We start from the raw sequence: 13905 nt of genomic DNA, 5'->3' as shown, positions 1-13905 counted from the left end.
CTACAACAGAACAAGAATCAGAAGAGGAAGAGACACAAACTCTAGTTGCGAGAAGATCGATTTGAGAAAAAAGACAGCCAGAAAGGTATAGTCCATCTGCTTTCTATTTAAATTTTGCTTTATCTTTTACTAATGATGATCCCAGAACTGTGAGGGAGGTAGTAGATTCAGAGGATTGAAAATTATGGAAAGAGGCCATGGTTAATGAAATGGCATCTTTGGACAAAAATGAGGCTTGGGATCCGGTGGAGTTGCCAGTTGGAAGGAAACCCACTGGAAGCAATGGTTGTTTAAGAAGAAGATGAATGTAGAAGGCAAGGTGGAGAAATTCAAAGCTCAATTGGTAGAAAAAGGTTATTCCCAGGTGCTGACATTTGATTTTGGTAATATTTTTTCTCCTGTTACCAAGATAGCTTCTATTAGATTACTTTTATCTGTTGTTGTTGCTTTTGATTTTGGGGTAAAACATATGGATGTGAAGACAACATTTGTTCATGGGGATCTAGAAGAAGAGATCTACATGAAGAAACCTGAAGGATTTGCGGTGAAGGGTAAGAAAGAACTGGTATGCAGGTTAAAAAATTCTTTATATGGGTTAAAACAGTCACCAAGGATGTGGTATCAGAAATTTGATACATATATATGGGGATTTGGCTTCACCAAAAGCAAAGTGGATCAATGTGTGTACACTAATTAGTGACTGTGTTACTTATCTGGTCTTGTATGTGGATGATATGTTGCTAATTGGAAATGACAAAGAAATTATCCAGGATTTGAAGACTCAATTGTCCTCCAAATTCGACATGAAGGATCTTGGTGTTGTAAACTATATTTTGGGCATGGAAATTAAATGAGATTGGGCAGACAGGAAGATCTAGTTAAACAGAGAAAGTATGTCGAGACAATACTGAAAAGGTTCAATATGCAGGATAGTAAACCAGTGAAGGTTCCTATTCCTATAGGTGTAAAGTTATTTGTTGAACAGTGTCCCAAGACACAAGAAGAGGAAGAGGAAATGTCTTGTGTTCCATACACAAGTGCAGTTAATAGCCTTATGTATGCAATAGTCTATACTAGACGAGACATTACACATGCAGTGGGAGTATTGAGCAGGTTTGTGTCAAAACCAAGGAAGGAGCATTGGAGTGGGTTTTTAGGTATTTGTGTGGCACTAGTGATTATGGTTTGTGATACCAAGGAAGACCATGATTAGACAGAGTTTTGGACATCTGTGGCTTTGTTGATGCAGACTGAGTTGGAGATCTGGATTAGAGAAGATGTACAAGTGGGTATGTGTTTAACCTATTTGGAGGTGCAGTCAGTTGGATGAGCAAGAGATAGTTTGTAGTGGCACTTTCAACTATAGAGGCAGAATACATGGCAACCACTCATGCAAGCAAGGAAATAGTTTGGTTGCAGATATTGTGTTCAAGTATGGGGTTAGTATAGCGATTTATAAGGATAGACTGTGACAGCCAAAGTGCAATTTTCTTGGCAAAGAACCTTGCTTATCATTCAAAGACAAAGCACATTGATGTTCAATATCACTTTGTGAGGGATATGGTTGAGGACAAAAAGGTGTTGTTGGTAAATATGGACACTTTGAAGAATGTTGCAGATGCATTGATAAAGTATGTGAGCATTGAGAAGTTTTCTTGGTGTAGAGAAACAATGGGCGTTGGACCAATGACTAAGCTCTCCTGTGACCCCTTGTGTGGAAAATAAAACAACAAGTGGGAGAATGTTGGGTGTGTGTTATATTCTTTCCACGACTAGTCGCACGCACTGGGGGGTCACAGGGGGGGCAACAACCCCCCCTGTTTGTTGTGTCGGCGCAATAGGGAGTCATGGGGGGGGGGTTCAGGGCGGTAGTAGCCCCCTTGCATGGGGTTCGGGGCAGCGCCCTGGTAAATTTTTTTTGGACCCTATATTAGGTGGGCAGACCTACCTATGGTTTTTTTCATGGGTTTTGCACATGGTTTTGGGCATGATGGTTTTCTGCCCATGGTATTTTGTAGATCCGATCAAGGGAACTATGATTATGTTCTAATCCAGGGTTAATGGATTGGGGTTTATGAATGCTTCGACATGTATATATATATATATATATATATATATATATATATATATATATATATATATATATATATTGTAACATTGAAAGGAACATAATGAAAAATCAATCTGGTAGTCCCAGTTTTGGGATCTAGAGGAAAATCTCTGTGTATTCGTTTTGGGTTTCTCACCATCATATATTTTCTGCTCTTTTTTTTTTGAGAATTCGTTTGCTGGTAATTTTTATACAAGGTTAAAACCTACATTATTGTTGGACATTGGGTAAACCAACGCTCTTTGTGTGTTTTCCAACATGGACTAACCACCTCTTGTGCATCCTTATCTATGGCGATAAGACCATTGATTAGTACCTGCGGGTTTTGTGTAACAACAATTGTGGTTCCCAACAAGTGGTATCGGAGCGTAAGTCACGAGTTCGATACACACCCAACTCGTGTTGGGGGAGATATTATTGGACATTGGATAAACCAATGCTCCCTATGTGTTTTGCCAACTGGACTAACTGCCTCTTATGGATTCCTATCTCTGGCGATACGATCGTTGACTAATACCTACGGGTTTTGGTGTAACGACAATCGTGATTCCCAACATGCAGGTGAGATTAAAAGGGAAAATACGAACTAAGAACAAAATAATTCTCCAACGAATAAGTTGGGGAATTGTTTCATAATCTCCTTCTTAACTAAAGCTTTTTGAGGCCATAATTCCATTTTAGAGAACATTGATCCATAAGGGATATACATAGTTGATTTATTGCTTTACTGTGCTATAGAATGGGGAAAACAAAACTGGGGACTATAGGGGGCACTGTGGGTTAAATATTAAAAGCTGCATCAACAAGCTACAATTGAAAATCCTTTACTATAAGACCTTATACCTCTAGAGCATATTTTGTTATAGTCCTCAACGCATTCTATAGGTTGAGATAATTACATAGGTGAGTCAGTTGTCTCAAACAAAGCTCATATGCAAAAGGTGTGTTGTCAACATGGTAATCATTGATTATTCCTTGCAACACCATGTGGAAACCCCATGAACACACCACAATTCACCCTTATGGAATTAATAATGTATGGAATTCACTAGAGGCTTCTAGAAGCATAAAGAGATCCCACCAACTAAACTTAAGGACCAAGAACTTGTGTTAAAACCTTCATTGAGATGGGGAAAAAGGTTCAATTCCTATTGCAGAAATTTCATGTTCCATGGTAGATTAGTGCCCAACAGAGGTTGAGATAGTAGATAAGGAAAAACAATAATATGCACGGGACTATTTTTTGTGAATTGATGGAATCAACAACTAGGCCAGATCATACTCGCGTGACATGAGGTCATTTTTTATGGCTACGATTATAATCTTTGGGCATACCAACATGGCCCCTTGCATGCAACACATGCCTAATCAGGGTTTGAACACATGACAACGTAAGGAGTTCCTTAATATTACAGTCCATTGCCAATTGATATAGACCACTGGGGCAATTTGTAGGAGACTATAATATACTACAGTGTGATCTATATTAGGCTTGGTGACCTATGCATTTTGTATTATATTATGTATTTTAAAGAACAAAGGCATAGTCCTTTATTTGTTGGAGTTTTCACCCACATTGGGTTTCCCGAAGGTAAATATTGAAGTATATTATTGTGTGCCTTTGCCACTATTCTTTCATTCTTATTTCTCACTAGTTAAAGAATCCATATGGATTTTTATTTTTATGGTTAGTGATTAAATACAAGAGAAATAATCACCTAGTTGAGCAGAGGCCCACCATGTTACCAATAATTTTTAGGTATGCTCTAGTGGATTGATTACTTGAATATCCAAGGTGGTTCATATCATTAATATTCTTTTTGTTTTTGTTTTGTTTTCTGTTATAAGGCATTGGATGCCAATTATTTTCCATTTTATTTGATTAGCACAACAAAGGTACATGACATATTTTCTACCTTATGTTGTGAAATCACCTCATTTCTCTCAATGCAATAAAGTCCTGCAAATTACCAAATATACAATGTTAGCCATTTATTTCTTCAAATAGATACATTCCAATAACCTCCATTGTGAAATCCCTTCAACATATATAGATATATGTAGGCGTAGTCTAACTTAAAGACAAAATGGCCTTTTTTAGAGCATTTTTTCTCGTCAATTTAACCAAAATCTGGTAGAAATTTTTAGAAACTCGAATTTAAGTTGTTTACTTTGTAGAATTCGAGTGATCTAAAGGTTTTTTAGGGTGTTGAATCTATTTATTCATTCAAAAATGCATTTTAAGCAAAAAAAATCACAATCTTGCTTGAAATTGTATTATAGGATTCTAATGGAAAAGACTATTTCGCAAGTTAGATTACACACACACACATGTATATATATAACCAACTTAGATCCATCATTTCAAAAGTGTTTTGCATCTCAAGAGATTTAATCCCTCTTGGTGCTTGGTAGATCCAGAGTTAAGATGGATCTAGGTTGGTGAATATGCTTCCAATATTCATGCATGGGTTTTAAATATTTGTGTAGTATTTTTTTCATCCAAAAACAAAATCCTTGAAAATAGTTCATACTCATGTAAATAACATATTTACCATAAGTTACTTCCCATCATAATTTAAGCAAGTCCTTCCATAAAAAATGGATAGAAATAAGATGTAAATAGATATATGTATCACTAGTCACTTCCCACCATTATTTATGTTTTCCTTGGCACTTTTGTAGGAGCAAAAATGTAAATGTGTAGACTTACTAGTGGTTACTACCCACCAAAATTTATGCAAGGATATCAATACTAACTACATCCATAGAAAACCCATTCGTATATAGGTGAGAGAGGGTTATCTTTCATATAGAAATTGCTCGCAAGAAGCGAGCATGCCAATATCAGTGGAACTAGAACTTGGGTGGGGATGATAATAACGACTCCTCCCTAAGTTACACCCACTTGACAACTTTTTATTATTAATTGAGCTAACATTGAAATGTTTACACTCATTAGAGACATTACAACATCTCTCCCACACTGGGCTCTATATTACTTTTAACCCCCTTTTTTTTAATTGAGCCGACATGTAAATGTTAAATGTTTACAAACATTTACACCACTACAACATCACCCCCATATTGCGCTGACATTTAATTTTGTTTTGTTTTGTGTGTGTGTGTGTTTTTTTAATTTGTTTTCCATATATATTTTCACGATATTTAAAAAATGTTGACATACTTATTTACTTACATTTTACTTACATTATGCATACACATCTCCCCTATATGGGGATGTAGAGCACATCTCGATGAAATCAATGCATTTAATAAAAATCATTATATATCACCCATGAGGTGTAGACCAGTTGGTTTGCGCAGGGTTTAGTCTCTGCCAAGTCACAGGTTCAAATCTCATGGGGAGGGGCTAAGGAGTGGAATAGATTTAACAGTGGCTAGATCTAAGGAAAGTTGAATTAAACTTCCCAAGGGGCGTCCAAGCTCGACCTAGCCTCGTACAATCATGGTAATAAGCATCCTATTGTGGGTGGATCGGTCTTCTTCCAACGAATAAGCAGGCAAGCCTCAACCTAGGCTCAACCTAGTTAAAAAAATGTGTAAACCATGAGATTCAAGGTTTAAATCTGTGTGGGTCAAGCCAACAAAATAAAAGTTCTTTCCAGTGGTTCTTAGCTTGAGTAGTTGGGATTGTGGCTTGCCAACCCACCCACCCAGGTTCAAGTCTCTAGAGGCATGCTTTACCCTGTATTGATTAGGCTGAAGGAGTAGGCGGCCCGAGAGAGTTTTCACTCCATCTGTGGTCAATACAGGACGTCTCGACTCTTGCTTAGTCATTGGATCTTTCCTATAAAAAATAAATAAATCATTGTAGATCAATCTTAACCTTAAATTTATTAAACATCAAGAAACATTAAAAAATCAAAATTTTTTTTTAATACTTAAAAATTAGAATTTAAATAATTTTATATTTTTAAAATTAAAATAGATAAATTTAATAGAGTGAGGATTTCCACACTTGCTTGTCACGTTGAATAGAATTTTTGGAATACCCTAGTGGATTTTGTATATATATATATATATATATATATATATATATATATATATATAATAAGTGGAAATGATTTACCTTGCACGAGCTTGTAGGGATTTTTCTCTTTGCATTTTCTAGCCAAGCATCACCATTGGATTTGTGCTCGTGTCTCACAATGGTGGAGGTCCGAGCAACGGAGAAAATGAGTATATTTTCTTTTGCGACGTGGGACGATGCCTTTTGAGGGCTAGTTTATCTGCAAAAAGCTCAAATCCTCGAGGTGGCATGACCATGGTTTTTGAGGGCAAGAAATATTTTAAACCCGTGGAAACTCCCCATGATAGAGCTCGATGTGAGTTGGCATCCACGACACAATGTATGAAAACATGTGTCATTTTTTTTTGCCGCAGGGGTATGGCATTCACTCGTTGCCTGTGGATGACTCAACTGACTGGGTTGAGTGTCAAGTTTTGTTTCCTATTCACTTGTGGCCTTTTTACACATTAGAACCAATTGGATTTCGGGTTTGTGATGTTGATACCCCCAACAATCCCCTGTGCTTCATCCTCTTATAAAGCGCCCTCCTACCCCCAAATCTGAACAAGAATGTGGTCTGATGGTGCCAACAAGGGGAATCCTTTAAGATATTTATCAAAAACATCAATGGGAAGTCCACTCTTCTCTGGCCTGGGGAATCAGACAAGACGGAGACTCTCAAGCAACATATTGAGCTCAAGTTGGGTATCGCTGCATCATCTCAATCCCTGATTTTTGAAGGGAAGGTACTCCAAGATCATTTATTGATGAAGGACTATTGCATCTCCCAAAATTCCACAATTTTTTTGAACCTGAGATTACATGGAGGAGCTCCAGGCCACAAAAATCCCTTTAGATCTATTTTTTTCAAGGATGCAGTGCAAGGGAAGCCAATCACAAACCAACTTCAATTCAACCCAGGACCATATATCATAGAACAAATGAAACAAACACCAGTCATGAAGGTGAATAATACATATGTAAACTCACTTTTCTCCACTCTTTAAACCAAGGTTGCTATTTGCAAATTCAATGGGTTTTGGCCTAAAACATATGCTCTTCATCAATAGGTTTTCTCTTCCTGGACCCCAAATTGCAACATTTATTTACCTTCCAAAGGCTTTTTAATTGTTCAATTTGATATTCAGAAAGAGAAGGATGGGCCCTGGTTTGGGGGTAGAGCTGAGCTCTTCATAACCTCATGGTTCCCAAATTTTGATGCCACAAACATGGAGGTCTCAACAATGCTGGTATGGGTGAGACTACCAAATTTCCCCCCTTCCATTCTGGCACCATAAAGCTCTAGAGGATATTGGGAATACTCTCGAAAATACAAAAATATGGACCTTGAAAGATCTGAGAAAGCTATTTTCCTTTGCCAGAATCTATGTTGAGATAGACCTAAGCAAAGGTCTACCTGATCACATTAAATTGAAACACAAAAATGTTTAGTGGACCAAGGTATCAGACTATGAGAATACAACATTCAGATGTCGAACATGCTTCCAAATTGGACATTTGTAGAATTCATGCCCATAGGCAAAAAAGATCCTAAGGAAGAAAAAGGGCCAGGTTCACAAATCAAATGGTTGGCATACTTCCAATCCCCACTTCTCAGATGGAGGAGATGAGGAATCTATGGAGGTTTTCCCAAACTAAGCAGAAGTGGTTGCATAGGATCAGAATGGGTCCGAGGTCCATGAGCAAAATGACATTGAAATACAAGAAATCTAGGCATCAAATCAACAAAAAAAGGATGCTCTTTTAGAAAATGGGTAGGGAGGTTAAAAAAGAGCTCATATCTTTGAAAGCTCAAACTCAAACAAAGAAAACCCACCGCTGATATCAACAAATGAATTAGCAATGGTTCTAGTTGACCCTAATCCTCGGGGATGGTAAAGTGTCCAAAAAAAGAAAGACAAAAAGGAGAAATTAAGTGATTATTATCACACTTAACTTCAATTTTTTCTGTGTATTTTATTGTTTTCCCTTCGTAGTGCTCATAAGCTGTGAGACTTATATTAACAAATGCTTTAGCATATACAAAATGTAATTTTGTTACTTGTCTCAAGTTTAATAAATTGTAGTTTTTTTCATATGGAAATAATTAAAATTATATATATATATATATATATATATTAATATATATGTATGTATTTATTTATTTTTTGAACCAATTTTTTTTTTGTAAGCTTAGGTAGGTCCTCCTTTTCTATTTATATAAAAACAAACTGAAACCACATACTGTCAATAGGTGGCCTCAACTTTCCCATTGGGAAACCAAGTTTGTTGGCCACCTATGCATATTATAAGCCATCCAAAAACGGAAGGTTCTCAGTCTTTCTACCCAAGCAATATATACAAAACTATTTAAAAACCAGTCTTTGATCTTAGGTCCCATAAGCATGCATATAAAAGAAAAACTAGCCGCTAAAAAACAGAAACCTGAGGTCACTACGCTCAAGCTATTCTTTGGGTCTTCCGGTTCTGACTCTACGTTCGCTGGATCTTCAGCTGAATCTCCAGGCGCTGGTGTCATTTCAATAATACATGGAATGTGTCTCTGTATATGGTCTAATCTTATGTCCTGCTTGCAGAGCTGGAACTGGATTGTTTGCAGGTCTTTTTTATAATCTGGCATGTCTCTGATTATCAGGGCCATTCCCATGGACACTTGTTCCATCGCTTTTCCTATCAGTCTTTTCATGAGCCAGTACAAATGTAAGGTCTGTTTAAATTGAGAGAGTCTCCCTCTGGTATTCCCCGGATCAGGAATGTGATTCTTCCATTCCTCCATTTCTTCCTCCGAGTCCTCTTCCATAATCCTTTCCTCCATCTCCTCTATAATTTTTTGTATCCCTTCGTCCGTTCCTTTCTTATAAGCTTTGGCTGCTTCCCTTACAGTCTCATCCAGAGGTCGTCTTCCTATCCTTTTTTCCGAGGTTCCCATATCCTGAGTTCGAGGCCCATTATTTCCCTGTCCTCTTCGACCTCTTCCCCTGGCTGTCCGCGCCATGTCTCCGATATCTGCTACCTGTTCACAATGGTCACATTCCAAAGTCAGGATAAAGCCATTACCCATCCAAATTCCAGTAGTCTCATGGAGTTTCTGTTTGTCGAAATTATCTCCCCTCTGTCTACACTCTGCTGCTCCAAAGAAATTAAGAGAAACAGGGATGGTTTTTACCTTCTCCCTACTCCCCCTGCCCTGCCTCTCGTTCGGACCCCTAATTTCTATCTCCCCTCCTTTTTCACATCCTCCCCCCTTGGGTTCCCTCAGGCTGACCCGCTCCCTATGCGGCCCCGGTGTGGTGAACGAGGGAGCTTCACGCTAGGATTCTCCGCTCCCTCCCTACCCTGTTTGCTAATGCAACTCCCTCTCCTCACAGCACTACCTTCTCTGAAGGTCACCCCTTCCATTCTAAGCTTCATGCCCATCTTCCCTCTCAAGCTTGCTCATCTCTACTGCACAAGTTCACCCTATCTACCTGAAATTTCTGCCTGAGGAGCTTTTCCGGGCTCTCCGACCTCCCGGCCACCCAGATACGGTCCTCTCTAGCCTCTCTTTCCTCAACCCTGAGCAAGATGCTCCACTCCTTATTATCTTCTAAGCCCTCCAACCTTCCCAGCCTCGAAGCAGAGCTACTGGGCCATTCTCTCTCGCTACTTCTACTCTGTCTGCACAGCATGCCCTCTCCGCGAGGTCTCTCCTTCCCATCCTGGCCCAAGTTCCTTGCCCCTCCCGACATACTGAATTTTCCTTTGCAAATTACAGAGAAAAGACAGTAAACATACCCGAGGTTACTCTTCCTGCTTGCTGGATGTGCTTCTGGCTTGTCCTCTGCTCTCCGTCTCCTTCTCCCTTGCAATCTATCCCTCCTCCTTTCCTTACTCCCTCTTTCATACCCTGTCTTACCTACCTGCCGTCCCATCCTCCTTACGCCATCGTCCTTACCACCTTTCCTCTTCCCGACATTCCTCACGCCACTTCTCCCTTCTGACATCACTCTTGGCATGCAGTACTCCTCCACGTCCTGCGATATAATCATGCGGACTGTGGTAGCCTCCTGGCTTCTGACATCGTCTTTACTCTTGATTACCCACTCCGTCACCCCGATCAGGGGTTTATTATGAACATTATCATTCCGTCTATTCATGATTGTCATCTTGGGCTAATATTTCTCTTAGCGGGTCCATTCTTGTGTCCCTTGGTTGTATAGGCCAAGTTCTTTCCAAGTGTCCTCCTTGCTGATTACATCCCCAGTTGGCCAGGAAATCGGCCGCTTTATTCCCTTCTCTTTTTACGTGCTTGATTATCAGATAATCAAACCTTTTCATTATTTCTCCCAGCTCTTGGATGAGGCTTGTTGTTCTCCAGCTATGGCTTAGCTTGTCCCATGCCTTTCCATTGTAAAGTTTCCTCATCATGTTGATTACCATTAATGAGTCTCCTTCAACTTCCAGTTGTTTGTACCCAAGCCTTACAGCTATTCTCATACCTTGTCGTACTGCCATGAGTTCTGCTTCATTGTTGCTCATCATGCCGCCATATGCCGAGTACAACAATTGGACCCTGCCATGGCAGTCTCTAAAGATGCCACCTAATCCTGCCATACCCGGGTTCCCTTTGGAGGCTCCATCAAAGTTCAGTTTGATGAATCCTTCCGCTGGTCTGCTGAAATTCATAGGCGCTACCCTATTCACCCCGTGTTGCTTTCCATGTATGCGCTCCCACCATTTCTTTGGCTAAGTTGAGCTTTTTTAGAATTCTTGCTTCCTGAGGCAGGACCTCCCAGTCTTCTTGGCGCCATTCTTCTGCAAGGATGGTTTCTCTGATATGTTCTATTATTCCTTTCCATACCTGCTCCGGCGTGGATTCTTTACTTTTGAAAATCCGCCGGTTCCATTCCTTCCATATCATCCAGAGATTAAATCCTACTGCTAGCCCCCAAGCTCTATTTAGAACCGGGCTAGTAAAGTGGCCTCGTCCCCATTGTTGAATAGTCTCTCTTATGCTCTGTTGATTCCTATCCGTCCTTCCGAAGACCTCATGGATAGCTTCCCATTGTCTATGTGCGAACGGGCATGAATTCATTAAGTGTTCTATATTTTCATTGTCCTTCTTACATAGACCACATAAGGATGGTCCCTGCATCCCTCTTTTTTGAAGTTGGTCCCATGTCAAAATTCGTCCTTTACATGTTAACCATAGGAAGTGAGCGACTTTCGGCCACCATTTGCTGAGCCAGATTTGTTTCCATAGATGATGGTGTCCTTCCTGTTCCTGTTTAGTTTTTAGATCATATGCCTCTTTGACCGAGAAAGTTCCTTTTGGAGAGTGTCCCCATCTCAATATATCAGGTCCTGATCTGATTGGTATCTTTCTTGTTCCCATTTCTTTCATATAGAGCTCTCTCTGTTCTTCTTCTATATTTTGACCCCATTCTTCTGGGTTTTTCCAGACTCTCCAATTTTCCTCATTGTTGTCGTCCTTCCAGTATTCATCTACTTGATTTAGGCCTACATCTTTTGAAAACTGCAGAATATTTCTGAATTCTTGCTTTCCATTTAATTTTTCTCGTTGTTGCCAAGCCTCATCCCAGAACTTTGCTGTTTTGCCATTTCGTATTTCCCAGAAGGCATGGTTTGTGATTATGTCTCTATTCTGGCTTGCCAGGTTCCAAATGGTAGATCCTCTCGGTGGTTCTGCATGCCGTAATATATCCTCTGTTCTCCCTAGCATGTTATACTTCCTCGTCCATATTCGTTTCCAGAGGTCCCCTCCTCCTGCCATCCATCTCCACCATAGCTTGGCCCCCATAATTTGGTTGGTGATGTATGGATCCCTCAGTCCTAGGCCCCCTTCCTTCTTTTTCCTAGTCAATCCCTGCCATGAAATCAGAGCCCATTTTTTCTGTTGTTGAGGCCCTCCCCATATGAATTTCTTAAATATTTCCACCATTTTGGAGCAAGCTCCTTTCGGGGCTGCCATCCTCGATAGTTGGTAAATCGGGATTGATTGCAGGACTGCTTTTACCAAAACTACTCTCCCTGCAAGGTTTAAAGATCTGAACGACCAGTTGGCTAGCCTTCCTAGGATCTTCTGAATAGTCTGTTGCCAATTTACCATTTTGAGAGAGTTGATTGCCAGAGGTATTCCTAGATACTTTGTGGGTAACTCTCCTTCCCTAAATCCCAAAATTCGTGCTAGGTAAGTTCTTACATTACCGGTTGTGTTGAAGAAGTAAGCACAAGATTTCTCTTTGTTAATTTGGGTGCCCGAGGCTTCCATGAATAGATCCAGGGTGTCTTTCATCCTTTTAACTTCCCTAAGAGAGACATTACAGAATAGCATGATATCATCCACGAACTGCTGGTGGGTTATCGGGAGATCATTCCCCCAGACCCTTATCCCTTTGATTCTATCCTCCTATACTTCCTTTTTGATATACCTTCCTAGCCCATCAGCAGCAATAATGAAGAGGAAGGGTGATAAGGGATCCCCTTGCCGAAGACCTCTAGTGGCATTGAAGGTGGATGATGGGGTTCCATTTAAGAGGATTGAGAAGACCGGGGTAGATATCATCGCTAAAATCCATTCTATCCATCTGCTGCAGAAACCAAAGGCTTCTAGGACTTTCCTTAGGTACTCCCAGTTTAATCTATCATAGGCTTTGGATAGGTCCAATTTAATCATCATTCCAGCCTTCTTCTTTGATTTTAGTGAGTGCACCACTTCTTGGGATACTATCAAGCCATCTAGGATCTGTCTACCCTCCACAAAACCTGTTTGTTCTGGGGATATAATACTAGGGAGAATCGATTTCAATCTTTTAACTATCAGGGTGGAGATAATTTTATAAATAACATTACAAAGCGCAATAGGTCTAAATACCCGGGGCTCATCAGACTTGGAGGTTTTAGGGATGAGAGAGAGAAGGGTGGCATTTAAACCTGGACATACCTTTTGATTTCCTCTGGATTCTTCCACCACCTCTGGGATGTCATTGCCTATGAACTTCCAAGAAGCTTGATAGAATTTCGTCGTAAAGCCATCCGGTCCAGGGCCTTATTTTTTTCAATCCTTTCACCACTTCCTCGACCTCCTCTATCGTAATTGCTCTCATTAACGCCAGATTTTTCTCTCTGGTGATCACCTTAGGGATTTGGCTGCATATCTGCGAGCTACCTCTTGCCTTTCCTCCTGCGGCTCTGTTAAAAGATCTTTGAAATGTCTAACCAGGGTTTCCTCCATATCCTCATGTTGGGTTTGTCGGACTCCTTTTCATTTTTCAGGGAAAAAATTTTGTTTCTCTGTCTATGTTGTACCATCGCTTTGTGGAAAAATTTGGTGTTCCTTTCTCCCTCCCTTAACCAGTTCACTCTTGACTTTTGCCGCCATAAGATTTCTTCCTGTTTCCTTCTTTCCTCTATTTGACTGACCAGTCTGCCTTCTTCTACTGCTAATTCTTCACTTCACCCTTCCCGTATGATTTCTTGTTGAATTGCCAGCATCCTTTGATTTAACTGTTGTTGGTCCTGTATTATGTTTCCAAATTCCTTTTGGTTCCACTTCTTAATTTTTTGTTTCATTTCCTTTAACTTGAGCTAGAACGTTTGCATTCTATTCCTTCCCCTTTGTTCACTTTGCTTCCACCATTCCTCTACCTTGTTTATAAACTTAGGGTCTCTGAGCCAGAAAGCCTCAAATTGGAATGGTCTGTTTTTTGGACTGGCTTTGAGGTCAATCTCTAATCTCACC

This window comes from Pinus tabuliformis, chromosome 9, assembly GCF_031772625.1.
Source record: "Pinus tabuliformis cultivar Carrire ecotype Pingquan chromosome 9, CPIR1, whole genome shotgun sequence".
NCBI lineage: Eukaryota > Viridiplantae > Streptophyta > Pinopsida > Pinales > Pinaceae > Pinus > Pinus tabuliformis.
This window is presented reverse-complemented; position numbering follows the sequence as displayed.